Source organism: Armigeres subalbatus, chromosome 1 (assembly GCF_024139115.2).
Source record: "Armigeres subalbatus isolate Guangzhou_Male chromosome 1, GZ_Asu_2, whole genome shotgun sequence".
In the NCBI taxonomy this organism is placed as follows: Eukaryota; Metazoa; Arthropoda; class Insecta; order Diptera; family Culicidae; genus Armigeres; species Armigeres subalbatus.
The window spans coordinates 131,555,382-131,564,951 of NC_085139.1; positions in this window are offsets into that span (position 1 = coordinate 131,555,382).

The following is a 9,570-nucleotide window of genomic DNA, read 5'->3' on the forward strand; positions in this document are numbered from 1 at the left end:
GAACTATGAACACGCTAGGTTTAATTTAATATACTCGCAAAAATCTGTAAAAACTATAAAATATTTAAAGAATAAATACTCGCTAAAAAAAACAATTTTCAATCAGGATTTTTTAGAAATATGTCGATAAGCAAAGCATTCCTTAAACAATTTGTTCAACATTTTATGCTGTGTTGATATTAAGACCATACAGACAGTTCAGTATGCTACTAGAACTTTCTTTATTCAATCAAAGTTTTAGAAGTTGTATTTGTTTTCTTAGTCTGTTGCTTCTATTATTCATTCAATCAGCATTACATCAGCATGGAACCAATGTTCCTACTCCAATTTCCTAAAGTAATGATATCTGGTTCGAAGTTCGAAAATTTGTTAAAATAGATTCAATGTTTCGTATAGAGGGAGATGTGAATGAAGAAAACTCATTCCTGGCAGTTACGCCTATAAATGATCAGAGAGCTAGATAAGTACAATATTCATGCAAGGTGGCAAAAATTCTAGGGGGGCTAATTTAGTTCTAGGTGGGGCTATAGCCCCCCCAGCCTCCCTGTAGTTACGCCAATGGTTCTGGCTACGACTTTTCGAATATATACTGAGGAAGGTGAAGCATGGTTAGTAGGATACTCATTGGCGGAGCTGAGCTGGGGCACGTGACTCATCAAATCTAATATTTTCCCTAAAATTCAATTATATACGCCAAAATTGCTCTGAAAAAAAAACTGATTTTAGGCCAGTTTTTATAAATCTACTATTACATAGAGCTCTAAGACCTCTCATAGGTGCCACGGGATGTTTTGGAATCGTTAGTGTTAAAGGCATAACAGTAAATAGGAATCATTTTGCCACAGCGTGGAACACAGAAAGACCGAGGTCGTCTATCAATGGACTTTTCTAAAAAATGTGCAAAATTTCATCTGCGTACAAGGTACATAAATCTCACTTCATACACCTAGCGGTGCTGGTGCCTTTCTCGTGCGTTTGAAAGAGTTAAAAGGCATAAGGTTCAAATATCACTTATAGATAGATAATATCGCTTGGTGTATGAGAATAGCAAAAGGGCGATAAGGGGGCGTCCACAAAGTACGTCACGCCTCTAGGGGGGAGGGGGGGTTCTGAGCAGCGTGACGATCCATACAAAAATTTTGGGGGTTTCTAACAAAAAACGTGACGAAGGGGGGAGGGGGGGTTGAAAATCGCCAATTTTTGCGTGACGTACTTTATGGATCTTCCCTAAATGGTCTATACGTTTGAATTCAAATGCAGATCTACTAACTTTTTACAAGAGATTTACCTAAAGATACAATCAAACTAATTTTACAAATCTGATTACCTTTCCTAAAGATAGATTGATATAAGCCTTCGCTATCTCAGATGTTATTTACCTTTAAATCCCAACTCAGGCCGATTCGCTTACAAATGAATATTCATTGCTTGTTTATTACTTCCCCTCGTACTGTTTTTGGGAAATTTATTCAAATCACTTTACGCTCGACTTTGATTAGATCTGGCGATCCCATGGTTCGTCACTCTCGTTTTTCACCTGTCGGTTCGTTGCCGTTGAAAGCTGGCCAACATTTCAACGTTAACCTTCTACCATGCCGGATACGATGAAAAGCATCATCCCTTGGACGTTCAAACCTAATTTGTTACAATTTCTTCAAGATGCTGCTGACGGACACCTTCCTCAGCTCTGAGGAGAACATGCTTGGTTTCCACTGCCGTTGTCCGTTTTTTGACAACTGAATTCGGGCGTCATTTTTCAGTTCCTCGGTGTTCTGCATCCAACAGCTTTATCAACAAAATACCCAAGGGAAAGATTTGGACTCCACGGCAGCAAAACAGCCATCGCTCATCCACATAAATTAATTATAAAGTAATATCAGAAAAGAGGAGAACCGTGTTCCACAGCGAAGCGGGCCTCACGCATGAACGCATGCAAGGATAGTCAGTCAAACAATGGATGCTCGACACGACAAGTGGATTGAGGTCAGATCTGTAACAAGCAGAAGGGATGCTGCTCGACGCTACCCACCCATGCATCAGTTGTTCTGCTAAAAGTTTGCCATAGAAGTAGCGTTGTTTGTTTTGATTGTTCCCGTTTGATATAGAGGGTAGCGAGGAAAGCGTCTGGTTTCTGGCTAATTTCACACAGGGGTGGCAAGGCAGATAGACACAGTCAAGAGCAAATCCTGTGGGATTATCTACATTGAATGATAATTTCAGTGAAGTGTGTTTCTTTTATTAACAAGTCGGTTGACACGAGTGAACGAAGGGTGGAAAGGGTGTTCACGAGTATCGTGTTACCCTGTTAGTGGAGGGCTTGAGATAGGACGAGGAAAGGCAAAGCATGGATAATTGTTTTTATCTGGTCAGTGATCTCTGCGAAATTGAGACGACGAAGCTGTTGTCACACAAGTGGAACAAGTTGATAATAATCTTTCAATTTGGTTCTCGGATTACAGGTGGATTATCAATTGGAGCTCAAGGGTGATGAGGTTAAATTGTAGATACTTACTGATGAAACCCATCAGTTTTAAATAAGTAGGAATACCTACTAAGTCCGCTTATATATAAATATTCCATTTATATTTCTGCATACGTTTATATTGATTACTGCTTTTCTACGAGCAGAAAACATTCACCATATTTAGTATTTTGTTTTGACATGATACTGAATCAATGTATCAAACTGTGGAAGCAATATATTCGCCAAAATTCCGCAGAGCAATTTTCAATAGCAGGAAGCACACATTTCCGTTTTAGAGTTACCCTATAAAGGGCATACATTCAGTGGACAAGAAAGGAAGACTCAAATGTTTAATTTTTCTTTCTGCGTACAGCTATCAACTAGCTTTTCGATTGTATTGTCTATTTGTCAGGATATAAATTCGTTCCGCTATTAAAATCACTTCAACCAAGAGGGGCAAATGGTTCTGATCCCTTGAATGTAAAAACAAACTGAAGGTAGCAGGTCCAGTTCAATCAGCCATCCATTATAAATGACCTCCGGCCACTGTAGAGGGAGTGTAGATAAAATAATTCAAACAAGAGAGTTCTTTTAGAAAGTCGGTGTCATGGTGCTTCTGATAGATGATTAGATAATGTTGTCCAATTACTGTAAATTATTTCTTGTCAATAGATATAGCATATTTAATTGGCACAGTAGTTATCCAAGCTCAACTAGATCTATCCACGTTAGATGAAAAACAAATGAAGGCGTTTTGTGTCATTTTCCCCAGTTTGCAAAACCAATCGTACGGTAGGATAGAAAGCTATAATAATTCAGTTGTAACGGCGCATGTGACCAGGAAAACGGTAAAATAGATTTCACTCGATAAAATTCATGTTGTATTGCCCCCTAGGATAAGTTTCAGAATGGGCGAATGGTCAAGCAGTCATTCAACGTTATTCACTGGGTAGGGGAGTTCAGGGCGTATTAAGGATTTTGAGTAGATATACGTTTCGAGTAGAAAATCCGTTTTATTTTAAAATTTTACTTTACTGTTTAAACGGTGACGTTGTTTGAAGTTTGTGTAGAAAATACTATGGAAATTCTTAAAAAAGACAATAGGTGTCTACTCCAGATTTTTTATAATAAGGGGATGCATTCCGTATAAGGTTGACTCGCAACCTGCCTAAGGGGCCTACGACATCAACGAAGTAGAAGCGGACATTACAAGGACGAGTCAACAATGTTGAAAATAGAAATGAAAAGGTACGGTATATCTTAAAGCATTGTTTTATTCAATTCTAACTTTTGTTTAAGGTTAGTTATTAGGATTCGTATTGATTCCATTCGATCAAGGATGAGCCAACGCTTCTTTGTAATAATCTGAAAATACAGGTTTTTAGCAATTTATTATCAATAATTGATGAAAAGTTCAGAAATGGCTAAACCAACCAATCACGTACATACATCGCAAGCACAGACATCAACATCAAGCGACTTGCGGGTTTGGCACTAATCCTTAGTTCGAACAATATTTTACGCAGCGGAGCGAAAGCGGCGGAGCGGACACTGTAAGTGTTCGGTTTTGTTAATTGTGTATATTAAAGAGATTTTGTATTTTAATAATCGTAAATTTGTATGACAGGATGTTTTTGTGTGAGTTTGAAGGTTTTTCCCCAGCAGAGTAGGCCCACTTGGCATACAAGTAGATAGCCACTAGGAGCAACCACCTTAACTGCTACCAACCATCTTCAATCCACCACCAGGAGCCGCAGGGTATGGAGTTGGGAGCGGCCATGATGGGTTGCACAAATGGGTGGTACGAAACAGGGATGAAGACTGGAAAAGTTGATGACCGGAGATGGGGGTCATGAACCCTGGGCCTGAAAATCATGTAATAGCTCGTTCACTTACCCGGCAATCGTGAACGAGTTAAGAAGTCTAGAGAGTGATTAGTTTTCGGAAACAAATATTGAAAGCCATAAGACCAGGATATCAGGTAATTGCCCAGCCCTCATCTCCAGATATCTTCCGGGTTCCCCAAATTGTGACCGCAATTGTGATGTGTGCTTTCGTTTCGAACGTCATAGGACCCCGTTGTTCCACCGTGGTGTCGCTATTTCGACCGTTGTATCTGTGATACGCCCCAGTTCCTGGGGAATCCTTGTGCCGTCCTAGAACCCCTTCGCCGGGTAGATTCCGGCACCGTTATTTGCCGAGGACTGATCCGTCAACATATTGGTAGTCTAGGACGCGCAGCTGGATCGTCAACTATCCGCCGCCAAACCCTGTGCCACCCACGGCGCGGAACTTGACCAGACGTGGTCGAAGCCATCCGTATAGGACAGAGAAAGAGCAGAAACGCGGAGAAGGTGAGGAAGTGGTTGTGGAGTGAAGAAAGGGGCCCCGCCTTGTAAGGTTAGTTAGTGGATAAGGAAGTGGGAGGCAAGTTAGAAGGAGTGTAGCTAATAAAGATGTGAAGATCTTTGAAAAAAGCTGATAGGTTTTCCTTAATTCAAGTGCGAAGATTCCCTGTCCTGCGATAAATATACGAGAATGTGCCGACCCTGAGGCAGTTGATTCGGGGAGTTTCGGAAGTGCTCCCGGTTGGCTAGACCGGCAATAACAATACAGCAGCATGAAGGTGCTGGTAGCATTCTCAGCGGAAAATCATCGCATTGGTGGTCATTTATGCAATGCTGAAGATGTATTCCAAACTAACAGACCCGACGAACTTCGTTTCGCCTAAAATTGATTTATTCTCTGCTCATTTCTCGAGTTATGCAGAAATTTCTGTTTCATTTGTATGGGAGCCCCCCTTTCTAAAGGAGGGAGGAGTCTCGAACCATCTTAAGAACCTTCAGTAGTTCAGTAGTTTTGGAGTCTATAAGGTTCAGACAGACAGACTTTTTCAAATTTTCGGGGGAAATTGATCACTCTCCAAAAACTTGCTTTGATAACATCAGAAAGGAGCCCTCAGATTTTTTAAATATTTTTCCTTCAAAATACGAGGAATTTTCGAATTGCTGTGCTATACATGAACGATTTTTGTTATTGAATTCGACAGCACATGCAATTTTAAAATTTTGGGGGATTTGATCTACGCAATAAATTTTTTTTCCTGCCAATCCTTCATCAAATCTGTCAAATCTACAAAAATTAGAAGCCTGAAACCAGATTTATATATTTTTTTTAATTTTGTCGCCAATTTTTTGTATGGGTGACTAATGGAGGTTCAAATGTCCCCATATTAAGGCAAAAACTTCAAATCCAAATATTCTAAAACTTTGATGGAATGTTGACATTTTCATCAGTACATCAATTAAGCATATTTATGGCTTTGTGCTGTGAAAAAAAACGAAAGCATTTGATCATTGTTATGAAAAATAGTTCAAAATTTGCGCGGCCAATAAAAAAAAATCTTTAGGATGGTCAAAACATACAAACCGCGCAGAATAAATAATGTTGTCAATCCAAAAAATAACTCACCACATAAAGGTCATTTATCTAGAGAATCTATACTAAAAAATGCACTAGAACAAAACAAATAGATAGTGACGTCTTAGCGAAAAGTCATCGAGTAGCCGTCGGACAGTAACAGCATGAAATGAAATTTCAACGCAAAAATTCAGACAAGCATTTGGTTGCAGTTAGTTATTGGAAAAGCGTATTGGGAAAAGAAAATTGGTTCTTCCCAGGACCAGGACTACCGAAGGGCAACTTTCTGTCGTCGCCAAATGATTAATTTTGCACTTTGAAGAAATTCTCGGATATACCTTCTCTTGTGTAAAACAATGTTCCAGCAAAGAACCGGTACTACCTTAATGTAAACGACTTTATAATTCCTAACAGCAACAAAATCAGGATCTTCTGATATTATTATTTATTCAGACTAAGGCCGAAGTGGCCTGTGCGGTATATAAGAGTCTTCTCCATTCGGCTCGGTCCATGGCTACACGTCGCCAACCACGCAGTCTACGGAGGGTCCGCAAGTCATCTTCCACCTGATCGATCCACCTTGCCCGCTGCGCACCTCGCCTTCTTGTGCCCGTCGGATCGTTGTCGAGAACCATTTTCACCGAGTTACTGTCCGACATTCTGGCTACGTGCCCGGCCCACCGCAGTCGTTCGATTTTCGCGGTGTGAACGATGGATGGTTCTCCCAACAGCTGATGCAACTCGTGGTTCATTCGCCTCCTCCACGTACCGTCCGCCATCTGCACCCCACCATAGATGGTACGCAGCACTTTCCTTTCGAAAACTCCAAGTGCGCGTTGGTCCTCCACGAGCATCGTCCAGGTCTCGTGTCCGTAGAGGACTACCGGTCTAATGAGCGTTTTGTAGATTGTCAGTTTGGTACGGCGGCGAACTCTATTCGATCGGAGCGTCTTGCGGAGTCCAAAGTACGTACGATTTCCAGCCACTATGCGTCTCCGAATTTCTCTGCTGGTGTCATTTTCGGCAGTCACCAGTGAGCCCAAGTATACGAATTCTTCTACCACCTCGATTTCGTCACCACCGATGCAAACTCGCGGTGGGTGGCTCACATTGTCTTCTCTTGAACCTCTTCCTATCACGTACTTCGTCTTCGACGTGTTGATGACTAGTCCGATCCGCTTAGCTTCCCTCTTCAGTCTGATGTAGGCTTCCTCCATCTTCTCAAAGTTACGTGCCATAATATCTATGTCGTCGGCGAAGCCAAATAGCTGGACGGACTTATTGACAATTGTACCACTCGTGTTAATCCCTGCTCTTCGTATTACCCCTTCCAAAGCGATGTTGAATAGCAGACACGAAAGACCATCACCTTGCCGTAACCCTCTGCGGGTTTCGAAGGGACTCGTGAATGCCCCTGAAACTCGAACTACGCACATCACCCGATCCATCGTCGCTTTGATCAACCGTGTCAGTTTATCCGGAAATCCGTGTTCGTGCATTATCTGCCATAGCTGGTCCCGATCGATTGTATCATATGCGGCTGTGAAGTCGATGAATAGATGATGTGTGGGCACGTTGAATTCGCGGCACTTCTGCAGTACTTGGCGAATGGCGAACACCTGGTCGTGGTGGAGCGTTCGCCCATAAAACCCGCCTGGTACTGCCCCACGAACTCCCTTGCAATTGGTGCTAGTCGACGGCATAAAATTTGGGAGAGTACCTTGTAGGCGGCGTTCAGCAATGTGATTGCGCGGTAGTTGCTACAATCCAGCTTATCGCCCTTTTTTTAGATGGGACACACGACACCTTCCATCCACTCCTGCGGCAAAACTTCCTCCTCCAAAATCTTGGTAATGACCCACTGCAGCGCTCTAGCCAGTGGCTCACCACCGTGTTTAAATAGCTCCCCAGGGGCTTTGTTGTTCTTCAGCCGGCCGATCTCCTCCTGGATTTCCTGGAGATTCGGAGCCGGTAAGATTATATCCTGCGCGCGTTCTCCCAGGTCCATCACCATACCGCCATCTTCGTCTGCCACATCGCCATTCAGGTGTTCTTCGTAGTGCTGCAGCCACCTTTGGATCACCTCACGCTCGTTCGTAAGAAGGTTCCCGTTTATGTCCTTACACATATCAGGCTGTGGCACGTGGCCCTTACGTGAACGGTTTAACTTCTCATAGAACTTTCGTGTGTTATTAGCGCGGTACAGTTGCTCCGTCTCTTCACGGTCTCGTTCTTCCTGCTGGCGCTTTTTCCTCCGGAAAATCGAGTTTTGTCTGTTCCGCGCCTGTTTATATCGTGCCTCGTTCGCCCTCGTGCGGTGTTGCAGCAATCTCGCCCATGCTGCATTCTTCTCTTCCACTAACTGCTCACATTCGCCGTCATACCAGTCGTTTCTCTGATTCGGGGGCACCGTGCCAAGTGCAGCGGTTGCGGTGCTACCAATGGCGGATCGAATATCTCTCCAGCCATCTTCAAGAGACGCTGCGCCTAGCTGCTCTTCCGTTGGGAGTGCCACTTCCAGCTGCTGCGCGTATTCTTGGGCTAGTCTACCGTCTTGTAGCCGCCCAATGTTAAGCCGCGGCGTCCGACTTCGACGCGTGTTGTACACCGTCGAGAGTTTTGAGCGCAGGCATACTGCAACGAGGTAGTGGTCGGATTCAATATTCGCACTGCGGTAAGTGCGGACGTTCGTGATGTCGGAGAAGAATTTACCGTCGATTAGAACGTGGTCGATTTTGTTTTCCGTTTCTTGGTTAGGTGATCTCCATGTGGCCTTGTGGATATTTTTACGGGGGATATTTTTACAGGTGCTTCGGACTACCATTCCATGGGAGGCTGCGAAGTTTATGCATCGTTGGCCGTTGTCATTCGATACGGTATGCAGACTATCCGGTCCTATGACCGGTCTATACATTTCCTCCTTTCCTACCTGAGCGTTCATGTGGCCGATAACGATTTTGACGTCCCGTAGCGGGCAACCATCATATGTCTGTTCCAGCTGTGCGTAAAACGCTTCTTTCTCGTCGTCGGGTCTCCCTTCGCGTGGGCAGTGCACGTTGATGATGCTATAGTTGAAGAAACGGCCTTTAATCCTCAGCTTGCACATCCTTGCGTTGATTGGCTGCCACCCAATCACGCGTTGGCGCTTTTTACCCAGCACTATGAGGCCGGTTCCCAGCTCGTTGATGGTGCCACAGCTTTGGTAGAAGGTAGCCGCCCGATGCCCGCTTTTCCACACTTTCTGTCCTGTCCAGCAAATCTCCTGCAGCGCCACGACGTCGAAGTTGCGGGGATGTTATTCATCGTAGATCATCCTGTCGCAACCTGCAAAGCTAGCGACTTGCAGTTTCATGTTCCAAGCTTCCAATCGTGATCCTGTATTCGTCGCCTAGGTCTTTGCCGATTATATCGAGTCGCATTATCTCTTATATTGTTCGTAATGATTGGTTTTCTAGGCGGCTTATTGGGCCTGCGCAAACCTACTGTCTCGTCGGAGGGCCGTCGTGTCAGGGCTGTTTAGCGTCCCACCTAACACCAGGACTTGGGCTTGTGCGCTACTTGCGTGGGGCCTACTTGCGGATACATGCAGCTTTTTATAGAAGTTTAACAGGACCCACTGTCAAACCCCACCACATCCTAGGCAAGCCCCACAACTCGCAGATGGCCTGGGGAGGGATCGTCAAGCC